This window comes from Temnothorax americanus, unplaced genomic scaffold (assembly GCF_048541705.1).
Source record: "Temnothorax americanus isolate GAGA-0224 unplaced genomic scaffold, ASM4854170v1 Scaffold34, whole genome shotgun sequence".
Taxonomy (NCBI): Eukaryota; Metazoa; Arthropoda; class Insecta; order Hymenoptera; family Formicidae; genus Temnothorax; species Temnothorax americanus.
Window position 1 is genome coordinate 371,262 of NW_027509485.1, and position 13,268 is coordinate 384,529.

General features: G+C 44.3%; 1 protein-coding gene and 1 long non-coding RNA gene across 5 annotated transcripts in view; one reads left to right on the top strand and one right to left on the bottom strand.

The window, feature by feature from the left end:
• LOC143901476 (uncharacterized) overlaps nt 1–2,235 on the bottom strand; it is a 130,265-nt gene extending 128,030 nt beyond the window's left edge. For both annotated transcript variants that reach the window (XR_013258088.1, XR_013258087.1), the window contains exons 1-2: nt 1,894–2,235; nt 1,569–1,784 (exon numbers count right to left, since the gene is read on the bottom strand). This is a non-coding gene — a long non-coding RNA (uncharacterized LOC143901476). The remainder of the gene's footprint in view (nt 1–1,568; nt 1,785–1,893) is intronic.
• A 205-nt stretch (nt 2,236–2,440) lies between these two features.
• The window catches only part of Aop (ETS variant transcription factor anterior open), a 41,587-nt gene continuing 30,759 nt past the window's right edge, over nt 2,441–13,268 (top strand). The window contains exon 1 of one of the 3 annotated variants that reach the window (XM_077413790.1): nt 2,441–3,289. The gene's annotated coding sequence lies outside the window, so the exon portion shown is untranslated. Of the gene's footprint in view, nt 3,290–8,185; nt 8,206–13,268 lie in introns of those variants that run through there. The other 2 variants (XM_077413793.1, XM_077413792.1) reach the window with 2 other exon arrangements.

A 13,268-nucleotide genomic window follows, 5' to 3' on the forward strand; every position in this document is an offset into this window, starting at 1 on the left:
TTTTTTTCCTATTTTATATTATGGTTGTTATGATTATCTATATATTATTATTTATTTATAAACATATTATAGATATACTCAATCTCGTTCAAACTCATATTATTATTTCTAATTTATAATATGTAAATTCTTACCATACTTTATTAATTTTTCTAACATAAACGATTTCCTGAGATGATTTCTACGCCTCAGTAAGTTTCAATTGGTTGGTATTATAAATATGCAGGTCACTGGCGCCATTAGCTATACATTTTTGGAGAAACTTTAGAAACTAACAAAGAAAAAAAATAAATACATAAATAGTGCAGTTTAAAATTTAACTTGTTAGGGTTTTCAAGTTACACATATAAACATTACTTTAATTTACTTGAAATTATCATATAATAATTTATGTATATATTGGGGAGCTTGTGTCTTCGCCGCCAAGAGCACTAGTGTACAAATTAACTCTTTTTATTATGCAGGTTGGATCTCAGGACCATCGAAAAGTAGACTATATATATTAATTCTAGGTCAGTAAAGAAAATTACTGTGCCGGTGGGGAGCTTTATTTTTTCAAAAATTACCCCGGGTGACTATTCCCGGGTTAAGCCATAAATACAATACAAAGGTACAGGCAACAGAGAATAAGAAAGGATATAAAGACAGGCAGCAGAAATAACCTGCACATTTCAACTTACTAAAAACTGTGTATCATCGCAATGGAATATGAAATAGACAATATAGGGATAGAATTTCCGGCGCGTTAGATTTGTATTCTCTATTATTATTACTTGCACCCGACCCCAATCACAGTTTTTCGATTTTATTATATTATTGAAGTGCGGTCATTTTTGTTTCCTGGCTTATTTTCTGTTCCTATATTACTTGTTACCTTTGTATTGTGTTTAAGCCTTTAATAGAATGGGACGCAATGCGTTATCACTCGATCGTTTAAACTTGATTACTTCCCGTTCGATTAAGCATCTTATCTCGCAATTAATTAACACGTTCATTTTTTTTCCTTCATTTTATTGTATAACATTAACACAACCGCGAACAACAAATGATATCCGGATCGATTTATATGATATTAAGACAATAATTAATCGGTATATTGATTGCGATCGTGGCGTTTATTTTCGTCAAACCGGTAAATACAGTAAAATATAATTAAGCTTACACGATAACGATATGTATAAGAAAAAGCAAGACAACCAAGATAAGGAATGCATTTGCAAAAGATGGAATGGTGCTTATAATTTATCTCAAAATCTCAAGTATATTTTAAATAAATTGAAAAAGATCTCGATATCGTCAAAAATACGTTTCGCTCGCGCACGCATGTATATACGAGTGATTTTTCGTAATATTATTTATCTCAGAGATTTATGCGAAAAAACAATACCTGAAAAATTTCGAAGATATAAGATATATCGTAGGAATTTTCCAAGTGCATTTCGGCGAGTAACCACGAATACGGTTGGAGAGTTGAGAACGTTTGAAAAGTTGAGATATCGGCTAATAAAACTTATATAGAACAGCTACACGCGAGAAACATGCGCTATTATATCAAATATTTATCTTACCGTGTATCTAAGCCGGGAAAATCGATCCGTCACGTGAACTACGCGACCACTCCGCTACTGGCGTGCAAAAATATCGCGCGCGGGAGCATCGAACGTCGACGTGTGACCATTTTCAGCTGTTCGTCGTCCGGAGTCGAGCGGCGCGGGCGCCAACGGCGTAGCCGTTTGAATCTCAGCGTGAACGTAGCTGCGCGAATCGTGGCGCGCGCGCGGGAGCTGCAAAGTTCACGCAAGTGGATTCCGGGGCTGAAGTCGGGGCCGAAAGAGGAAGGAAATGAAAAGTCATCGCGCGGCCCGCGGGCCGGGCCGGCCGCCTGTTACCTACCTTATTCCATCGTCGTTGTTTTACGCCGCGCGGCAAAGCGGTGGGGAGACGATCGGCCGGAGAGGGGGGGGGGTTAACTCGACGACAATCACGATCGCGATTACGAGGAAGCTACGAGGAAGTCGGCCGGGGATCTCACTCTCTCCTTGTTCCTCTCTTTCTCTCCCTTCCGTCCTCACCCCCTCGCCGGTACGACGCGACTTCGCTCACTTCGCGGCGATCTACCCCACTTCTGGCCACTTCAGCCGCACGCGGCACGATGACGGCAGTTCGATTATTTCCGCTGGCGCCGACGCCAATGGCGGCCCGCGATTGGCCAACGGCGGCCGCCAATGGTCGGCCGAGCGGTTCCACTTGTTCTCCGGAGTAGTAAAGTAAGTACGGCATCGTGCCGTCTCGCTCGCGCATAGCGGTGGCGCACCATCGCGGCGCAGCGACCGGGCGTCCGTCGGGCGGAGCGGAGCGGAGCGGCGTGGGGTGGGGTGGGGTGTCGCGCGTCTGGCGGCAACCTTCACTCGACACTTCCTACAGCGCGGCGGACGGATCAGTCGCTCGCCGACCTCGTAACGCGACAGTACCGAGGTACGAAGCCGCTCGCCGATCGCAAATCGCAATCGCAGGCGCCGCGTTGCCGCAACGACGAGGCCGTCGAAACGCCGTCGACGAGGGCGATACATCGCACCTCCGCGCCTTCCCCCTTCGCGAGGGCCGTTGTCCGTTCCGCGCGAGCGCGTACGTCCCCGCGTCCGTCATTCCTCCCCCCACCCCCGCCGCGCCTCCTCCGTTGTGCCGTATCGCGAAGACCGGAGGAGAACACCGGCGCGGAGTATATACGAGTGCCGCGACGCAAGCAAGCCAGAGAGACAAATCACGAGTGACACGAGTGCGCTAAAACTGGGGAGTGCTAATTACCGAGGATTCCCGCGTTCTTCTCTTCCGTGATAACTTGACGAACACGGCGGCCGATACGCGTACCGGGATATAGTAATCCCTCTCACGTGTTCACGTGCGCCGCAACGACGAGTTTCCGCGCGGGATAATCTCGCCGTCTCTGTCTCTCTCTCTCTCTCACTCTCTCACTCTCTCGGTATCTCGCGCGCGCGGATGCCGCCCGCCGCGACCTGATTACGCGCGCCGCGTGCCGTCCCCGTGCGTGCATGCGTGCGTGCGTGCGTGGAGCGCACGAATCGCGAGGAGTGCGACGTCAATTTGAACCCCCGCCGATGAACAACGGTGGAATGATTTGTGCCCGGTTGGAGCGCGACGGCAAGTGATAATTAGCCCCAGCAGCTCGGTGTCGGTGCCCCGGCAAAGGATTTTTTATCGACGAAGAGGAACCGAGCAGCGGGACGGAGCGCCGACAACGGACGACGAACCAGAGGCAGCGATTATCGAGGTAATTGTCCGACGACGAATTTTCGCGGTATGCCCTAGCTCCTTCCCCGTCTCTCGGGGTGCGCGCGTGTGTGTGCGCGCCGATACCTATATACGTACTACGTGTCACGTAGGATGCCACGCACAGTCGGGGGCGGGTGCGCGCGCTCGACGGTTTCTCCCGATTGTAAACAAACCCTCGCTGCGTGTCACCATATACCGGTGCCGTTCCGCATTTCGCGGAATCGCGAGATTCGGCGGTTTTTACGAACGCCGCGGAACTCGCTCGAGATTCGCGAAAATTTATCGCTCGCGTCCGCGTGTACTCCGCGTTTCGCGATGAATGACGCGTATTTATATTTCTATCGATACGGATTAACTTTCGTCTCGGTTTAACTCTTATTCTTTATCCTTTTCTAATTCTTAGAGAATTAGAAAAGGATAAAGAATAAGTTATACCGAAATTTTGAAGTTAATCTGTATTTAGAAATGGACACGAAACTATTTTAAAAACAGGCCTGATCTCGAACTGTCATATAGTTCCCAATTGATTGTTTTTAATTTTAACTTGCCTGACCATTGCCAGGCGCTTGTGGCGTCTGTATAAATGACATTGTTTCTTTGTGCCAAATATAACCACCTGAAAATGTGGCTTTTACAGCTATAGTTTGAGCAAATTATAATATGTTTTAAGGTGTGCCCAATCATCCTTATTTTTCATTCCTTTTTACAAACACTAAAATGAAGTTGCATCCACAACGATTTTAAATGCAGTGTTATATTAATAGCGAAAACCTACAATCGATACGGATACGAAAATCAGGGAAATTACTTCACGAATAACATACGAAGATTGCATTTGATTGCGGTATATAACAACGATTCGCCTCGATCTCCTTCAAAATTCCTAATTTTGCAAATTATTTTAATTTATCGCTTTCAATTCAACAGTTCTCGTGGAAAAGTTGCCGCGGTATTTTCCATCGTGCGATCCCGCGATTTATTTTTCGCGACTCTCGCGACGAGACGCGTCGAGCTCTCATATATGCGAAAGGTCAGCCACTCAACGCCGGTCCATATTCTCGTTCTTCCTCGATTCTCCTCGTGGAGGCCGCGCTCGAGATACGCGGAGCGAAACGCGCAGCCCGGTGCGGGCTCGTTACCGTATCCGAGCATGAGGAGTTAATTCCGGCGCGGCGCGGAAATCCGCTGGAAGCCCCGACCGCCTCGCTTTTAATCCGCTTGGCGATGTTAATAACCGGTCGTGCGGAATTTAATTAACGCGAGTCGCTGACGTCAAACGCGCGTTCGCCTCTGCGCGGGACATCGCGAACTGCAGGTAAATAAGTCCGCGTCGTCTCCGTGTGTACGCGGAGTGCGAGTGCGTCTCTCGCGAAAACCCGACAAATCGGAGGATTCTTCGGATTAACCGCGAGTTTCCGCGCCACGAGAAATTAAACGAGTCGCTCCGATCGCGCCCGAAATCATTGGAGCAATCAATTTTGTTTGGAATTCGCGACGAAACAATGGCTATAATGACACTGATAAAATAGAGCATGACAGTAATAATTATATGTAATCTTACAACAATCTTTTATCTTATCGCGCGAAGGTGGACTCTAAAATGTTAATTAAGGCCTATTAGCATATCTCGGTGTGATTTTGAACGGCTGCCATTCGATGCTAACGTATATAATTAGATGCAATTACGTAAGGTACAATTATTTAACCTACGATAATAATTTAAGGTGTGCTTAGCCTACTTTTAAGATACCGAACTACTTTGGTGACGCTACTTCCCTGCAGTGAGATAGCTTCGCGATGATTCATATAAATATTAAACGTTTTATACGTTATATATTGTATACATATATGATTATATGAATACGGAAAGACTCGAAAAAATATACCTGATACAAAATTAGACAGGTTTCGATCGTTTTCGCATTGTCACATTTATTAAATATAAATATAGATGTTACGATATCTCTCTCGACGTGTTACGCAAGCGAGATTGTGTAACGTTTGCTTACAAGTTCCTACGAAAAATTAAAATGAGTACGCGCACGGGTTATGTATACGTCGTGCGGAAACGAATCGACGTTCAAACACACCTTCCGAAGCGGGCGTCGAAATATCCAAAGGCGATTCTGTCGGCTCGAAAAACCGTTCCCCGCCTTAAATGGGGCCCCCCCTCGAGCGGATTTCTGCCGGAACGGCGACGATCGTGGCGACGACGTTAAAGACGTGAGCGCGCGTGTCACTCCGACGACAGGGATCGATGGGATCTGGCGAGACTCTACCGCGGCTACGGAAACGTGTTTACGTAAAACCCCAGCCCGGTATAGGAACCGCTCGTATTTCTTAATCGTTATTGAGGAAGTTGCGCGTTATCATTTACATAACGCGAGCGCGAGCGAGCGAGTTTGCGCGCGCGTAATACCCAACCTGCTCGGCGGGGCTTTCGCAAGATTTCCGCAAGTCTTGTGCGGGCACCGCCATCAGGCGAAACCGGCTCTCTTTCTCTTTCTCAAGTTTTCTGCGGGGTATCGTTCCCCGCGCACGTGCCCCGTACTTAACCCAATTGTCGCGACCAAAGACCGAAAATCGCGAATTCCGGTGAGTTTCGTTTCCGACTGATCGCGAATAATCGCATGTCCGTATGTGCCTATATGTGACACGCAAGTTACGCGGGCATTATACGCAGCCCACTTAATGCGCCACAAGATAAAAGGAAAACGCATTATCTGCAATGCGAACGTAGAAAGAATTTGCGTTTCCGAAAGAGCATCAGAATAATTTTTGAGGAAAAAATACCACTCGAATAACGCGGAAAAAAATTCTCACAATTGATTTCTACACAGTCTGGATTTCTTATTCCTGTCGAAGTTATTTAAATTTGACAGCCAACAAGCGAGGAAAAGAAATCAATCGTCAGCGAAAATTCACGCTGCGCTTAATTTCAATGATGAGTCGATATGAGTTTAAAAAAATAAATCACGCGACGTGTTGCATATCCGTGTCACCGCTATCCTATACTCCGATTGGTCGCGCGATAAAAATAGATAAACGCAACGAGGAAACTCGTCTGCGAAAAACTTCAGTTCCTCCCGGGCAAATTAACCGAGGAGTGAGGATGAGAGAAGCGGTCGCGCGTGACGATATCCTCGTCGCGCCAGGCGCGAGCCGGAACTGCTTTCCTTCATTGTCCGGTAAAGACGCGGATTGATTACTGATTAATGCGGATCCTCCTCGCGATACTACCTCGTTGCGAAACCGCGAGAACGGCGGTCGGCGCGGCGCGGCGCAACGCGCGCGCAATTAAATCTCCTCCGCGAGAAGAGTCCGTCGTCGTGGAGATGTTTACAAACTCCATGAGTAGATAGTAAGAAGACAAAGCGGGGAGTCGGTCGGCTTGATCCATTGGCGTAAGTTGGGAATCCGTTTGCGAATCTTGGAAAAATATGTTAGGAGCTAGCAAAGCCATATCTTTTAAATCTCTTCATTCATACGCGTATGAAACATTAATTATCAATCAGACAATTAAATAGCGTTACAAGCGCGTTGCTAACACGATATAAAGAAGTCTCTGGAGGCAAAGTTATTTATTAATAGTAGTATACAAAATGTTTTTGTCGACTTTATAAATTATTTCAGCTGATACAAACTCACATTAGGTATTGCAGCGTTAAAGTTTATCACGCAGGTTAACAATGCGAAGCGAAAAGAACGCACGAGAATTTAACATATGAGTTTTAACTTGGTGAAAAATATTGGTTGGTTGCGCCTGGTTGATTGCCGGTGGTTTCCGGTGACGACGCCGTTGCCGCTGGCTGGCTGGCAGGCAAACGACTGCGATATGTACATAGGTTATCATCTGCATGCACGGGTTACAAAGAATTTACCGAGCGAACGAGCGGACGCGTAATCCTCGTTCCGTGTGGCCGTCGTATTCTTAACTTTGATACGACACGCTGTCGTCATCGTCGGATCCAAATACATTGCACGCGTTGCGCGTCGTGTCGCAGGTCGCAGCTGCAAGTCAGGCTGCCATCCTCTTGGCGTCGAAGAACGGAGGAGAGAGAGAGAGAGTGGAATGAAGGCAAGCTGCAGAGAGTAGCAATTCGGACAGAAACCGGAAGCTCGTTCGCCGCGCACAGAATTGCAATTCTTCCCTATCAACGCTAAAAGCGATGTCTAAGAAGTATTCTCTCTGCCGCATGCAAAGTTACGATCTTTTCTCTTTCCATTTTTTTTTCTCATAATTGCGTTTTTTTTTATAATCGGATATATATATATAATTTAAATTAGCACTGCACATAACACTGTTGAAGAAATATTTAAACTTTTGTTATAGATCCTTGAACTTTGCGGCTTTAAAATTATTCTGATTATGAAATTTGTTATAAATATTGAGCGTATACAAAGTTCATTGAACTTAGATAATGATTATACATGGGTAAGACGCAGCAGGAGAAGCCCGTAAATCCGAAATATGCAATTTAAATAGATTGTGAGAAGCGTATATCTGTGTTGCTGCGCGAACTTTCCTAATAGGAATTATACATGCGCCGGATGCTACTAGAGAGCATGGATATTAATGTCGCTGTTACTTGAACATTCGCCAGTTATCGCGCGTACATAGGTCGCGACGCGCGTTGATTGATTTACGATTAAATTAATAAGTACAAGCTGGGCGCAGCCGACCCAACTCGCGCGGCGCACACGGCTTGATTTACGATTGTGCCGCGTATACGAACGAGAGTCCGCGATATGCGTTAAAAAAAAATTAATCTGCAGACTTTTACGACTTGTTGACAACAAGAGTAAAATTAAACGTAATCGCTGCTAACATTCTTAACGTTCGCGCAATAATGTTTCTTCTTTTTTGCGATATACAAGAGACAAAATATGAAAAAACAACTACGAAAGACAAAGGTATACGAAATTAAAGACTATTTCACCCAGGAATATATTTTCATTAGTACATTGGGGGATACTTGAATTTTCTAAGCTGTATCTTTTTTTTACGGAATTTTTATGATAATTATTTTGACGCGAAAGACACTTTCGAACTGTGTAAAGATGATTTGTAGACGTGAAGGAAGAAGCGTAAGATATAGAAACGTAGAGTATACCAAGTGGACAATACGCGTCCGGAGGCTGACGTGAGCGTCGAAAGAACGTGGAATTCCCAAGGAGAATGCCGGAGTAGAACCGTAGACAGTAACTCGTGACCGAGACGGGAGAGGAGAGACGAGTCTTTTGAACGCGCGCGGCTCCGTCGTCCCGCTGGAAGACCTGTCACCCGGAAGCGCGGATAATAGAGAGAGAAACGCACACGCGAAGGCCTCCTCTCTCGGCAACGTATAGTGGCGCGGCGGCGGTCCCGCCGCGTCGGCGAAACATTAGCATTTAAAGGGGACGGATTACCGGAATTGCTCGGAATTCAACGATGCACGAGGGTGTGTATATCGTTAGTTGCGCACTTTCTCTGAACCACGCGGCGATATCGGAGTAATGCCGGTTATTCCGATTAATGTGTCGAGGCGTATCAGTAACCTTCTAATCTTTATATTTTTTCCGTTTTTCTCTCTTTTAATTTATTTTGTCTTATCCATTTTTTTAATGCGTTTTTTACACAAAGCAGTTATCAGAAAAGTGCCAATTATCAGAAATTGTTAAAGTCGGAAAGCATAATACACGCAAATCTCCAGAGTTTTATATGATCATAAACCATTGCCCGACACACGCGTAAATCGCAAAGAAAATCACCAAAAGAATTGGAAGCCTGCACGAGTCTTTAGTCTCGTTTTATATAACGTCAGAGGAAACGACCGGCGCGAAGGATGGTTCGTCGAAGTCGACGTTGATAAGAGGCCGGGAACAGGGTGAATAGAGGAAAATGAGAGGTGGGCTGCGAAGGGCGCGTATATAGAGCGGAAGGAGAAGTCGGGGGAGAGGGGAAGATAGAGAGCAGGGAGAGAAGAAAGCCTTTCTAACGTAATTCCATCGAGCTCGCCGGAAGAGCCCGGAACCCGGAAGTAAGGGAGGAAGCGCACTACCGTCGGCTACTGCGGGAGGGGGTCAAGGGCGGGAGGGGCGGATGGAAATTTCTTCGGTGCTTGCTTCTCCACTCTAGAGCGGCTCTATCGATCGTCGAGATCGCGGGCGAGACCAACTCGGGCGAGGAACACTCCTCTCCTCGACCTTGATCAAAGACCGCCCAATCTCGTAATTAATAAAATCCTTCACCTATCTAAAGAGATCGCGGGCACCGACTTCCTTAATGTATGTAAAAATGACAAAGAGATAGGGCGTAATAACATACGGAAAGTTTTTAGAAAGATTGAACGTTTGCTCGATAATACAATATTTTATACATTTTTATAATTTGTAGAGTATTTATTAATAAAATATGGCAGAAGCCATGATCTAATTTTCTAGGAAACCAATTGCGCATAAGAATATAATATATAAGAATATATAAAGTTACAATATAGACCAGACAAGCGCGATCGATGCTGACGAAGCAATGTCGAGTAGGACAGCTGGATTGCGTCGTTCCGGGAAATTCTAATCTTATATTCATAACCAGAGATTACTTTTTCTCGCACGCGAACAAGTGGAACAGGCGAAAACATGCACAAACCGTGTATTTTGTTCCCATTGGCTGGCAAGCTGATATTTTCTCAATTTTTTCCTTTTTAGTAGAAATTTATAAATTAAAGTTAAACAGAAATCTCTACAGAGAGTTTTATTACATATAAATTTCTATTATAGTTTATTAACATCTAGATATTCTATTGCAATCTCCAATCTTGATAGTTTTCTTGTAAAAAAAGACTCCTAGGAGCTGTTTAACGCGAATTATTATGCAATAATCAATGTCTGTCATACGTCGGCCGATTATCACAGATATTTTAGTCGTTATTGTCATCGTCGCTCGATCGATAATCGTTTATCGGTGATGACAATAAGGGGTGGTAGCAAGCGTCAGCAAATAATTTTCTTCTTTCGACGAAACAGGACTGTAAGTTCGTCTCGAGTATAAGCATTTTATTTATTTTATCAATATATTTTATCAGTTTTTTTTATTAGAGATAGATCGTGGAATATTGAATAGGGAACAATTGTTCGAAGTTTGATACAAGCATACAATTAATAATTGCAAGTTGATGAAACCATCATAAGCAACTGGTACAGTATATTTTCACTTTACCATAGCGATACGATTTCCATATTTTGCGGGCAATGTGCCCTATTTTTATTGTATGCCAAACAGGACGATCTCTTTCGCCCTTTAATTGCATTTCAATCCGCTACATCCGCGGTCGTGTCATTATTGGAAATTGCGAACGTGTTATCGCCAATCGAGTAGCCAGAAAAGAGCATCGACTTCGAATTGTGCCAAGATCGTTGTTAATTGTCCCTCTTTTCTTCGATGCCCGCTCTTCAATATTTTTCCTATAATTTTGGAATCATCTTTAGAGCTTCTTCAAAAACGTCGAGGTAAATTTAAAGAACATTACAGATCCTCGTAATAAAGTAAAGCGTTCTATATATATTTCTTCTCTTATTATTCCATTATTCAATTATAAAATATTCAATTATAACAGACTCTCTAAAAAAAGATTACATTTCGCGATTTGTGAAGTTTTTAAAGTTTTTACATATTTATTTGCTCATTTTTTTACGGCATATAAATATTTTGCGCTTTTACACGATTTTTTCGATGTTTTCGCACTTCAGAAAGATGATCAATAATAGCGTTTCTTCGAAGGATCGATAAGACGTATAAACGCCCGTTGAAACCATTTGCCCACTCGCCAAGATTTTGCTCGACGCGGATATTCGCGCTTGGACGGGAAGATAGATCCTTTTATCTTCCTTCCTCCCTGCTCCCTCCTCTTCCACGTCTGTATCGCAAGAGAACCGGTCGGTATCCGGACCGGAAGCACGGACCTTGGACCTTTCCTTTTTTTTCTGCTCTCTCGGGAGGCAGCGAGAGAAGGATCTTCGCTTCGCGCAATCGCCCCGAGTTTCGTCCCCCCTCGTCTCCCTCGCTCTCCTTTCTTTCTCTTCCCCGCGCGTCCCTATTCCTTCTCTTTGCGTTTTTATCCGCCTCCCCTTGCCCCCCTGTCCCGCTCTGCTTCCTATCTCGGCTCTCTTCCTCATTCATCTCCGTTTCTCCGATAAGTATCCTGTTCCTTCAATTACTTGTACGTCCTTTTACCGTCCACCTGTGCTACGTAACGGATACGTTTATACAGGGTGTCCCGTTGTCCGTGCGCCGCATTTTGCCGACGGATTTCTGCAATAAACTTTTTCGCGATTGGTTTTTATGACGCGAGACTTAAGGGAAATTATTTGATGTTTTATTCTTTGATTTTTTTATATTGTATACCTGGCGGCAAAACTCCTTTTTTTTTCAATACAATGTAAAGTATTCTTGTATGGATAAACCAACCCCATCTGATTGATGGATAGTTACTCTTGTAGAGACAAAATAAACTCCTCTGACACAATACCAAGCGTTGCAGACTTTTTATGTACGCGACACTTTGATTGTTCTCACCATTTTTGCACATCCCCAATTTATCGAAACTCGATGAGTGAGGTCATGCCCAGGTCAAAAGCTCGTGAACAAAAAGGTTGCAGCTTGACACCGTAAGATTACTTTGCCTCTATACTCCCTATGGAAATATGGGATTTTTTTCTGTATGGGATAATTTTCTATCTTCTCACAGAAATAATTGACCGCTGTCATTTAGGCTTACAATTAGTGAATTTATGGACCCAAGTTCAAAACACTATTTATATACGTATACATTTTTTACACGCATCATATACATCCACATAAATATGTTTTTCTATAAATAAAAGTGCAATTGCATTGAAGAAAAGCGGAAGCGAGATACAATCTAATTTAGGAATATAAAAAAATAAGAATATGAGATAGACGCCGTACGTGTTTGATATAAATGGAGTAGAATAGCAAAAACTAAAGCTTATTTTTTATTTGTATCTTTTAATTACAATAAAACGATTGTTTATCGATAGGAGTTGTGTTGCTTTCGCAGGAGTAGCCTTGCATCACGTAAATAGGCAAAACTTCGTTGTTATATTCAACATATCTAATCATTATAGATTCTACTAAAAATATTTTGATAACATTGAGAATGATTTTTTCATACAATTTGCGAAGCAGAATTCGCCAAGCGTCGGATTGTTCACCCGCCAACAGGGAACGTGAGCTGGGTTTAGACCGTCGTGAGACAGGTTAGTTTTACCCTACTGATGACCAGTCATTGCGATAGTAATCCTGCTCAGTACGAGAGGAACCGCAGGTTCGGACATTTGGTTCACGCACTCGGTCGAGCGGCCGGTGGTGCGAAGCTACCATCCGTGGGATTATGCCTGAACGCCTCTAAGGCCGTATCCTCTCTAGTCAAAGGTGGCAATGATATCTCTAGGAGTCTCGTGAGTCGAAAGGCTCAAAACAATGTGACACACTACTAGGCGGCCGGTCCCCCTTAAACGGGAGACCCGGTCGTCGCACGAGCCCGGTTTGCCGTACGGCGCCTCTGCCCGTCGTCGGGATCTCACCGCTTACGACGGCACGGCGTCTAACGGTCGAACATGAGTTTCGCGAGTTCGATGTCGAGACTCGGAATCGTCTGTAGACGACTTAGGTACCTGGCGGGGTGTTGTACTCGGTAGAGCAGTTACCACGCTGCGATCTGTTGAGACTCAGCCCTCGGCTTGCGGGTTGCCGAAACCTTTTTCGAAGGACTCTCTGCTGTGCATTCTTCCGAACGTCGTCATATTGGATGCTATTTAAAGAAACATATTTTTTTATGTTAGAAATCTAAATCTAAGCGATTTCGAACGGATTTCTCCGTATCTTTTTTATCTTTTCTTCCTTTTCGTTTCTTTTCTCTTTCAATAGCGTGAACACAAGAAATCCAATAAGAAGATGCCACAATGCGATGGATGAT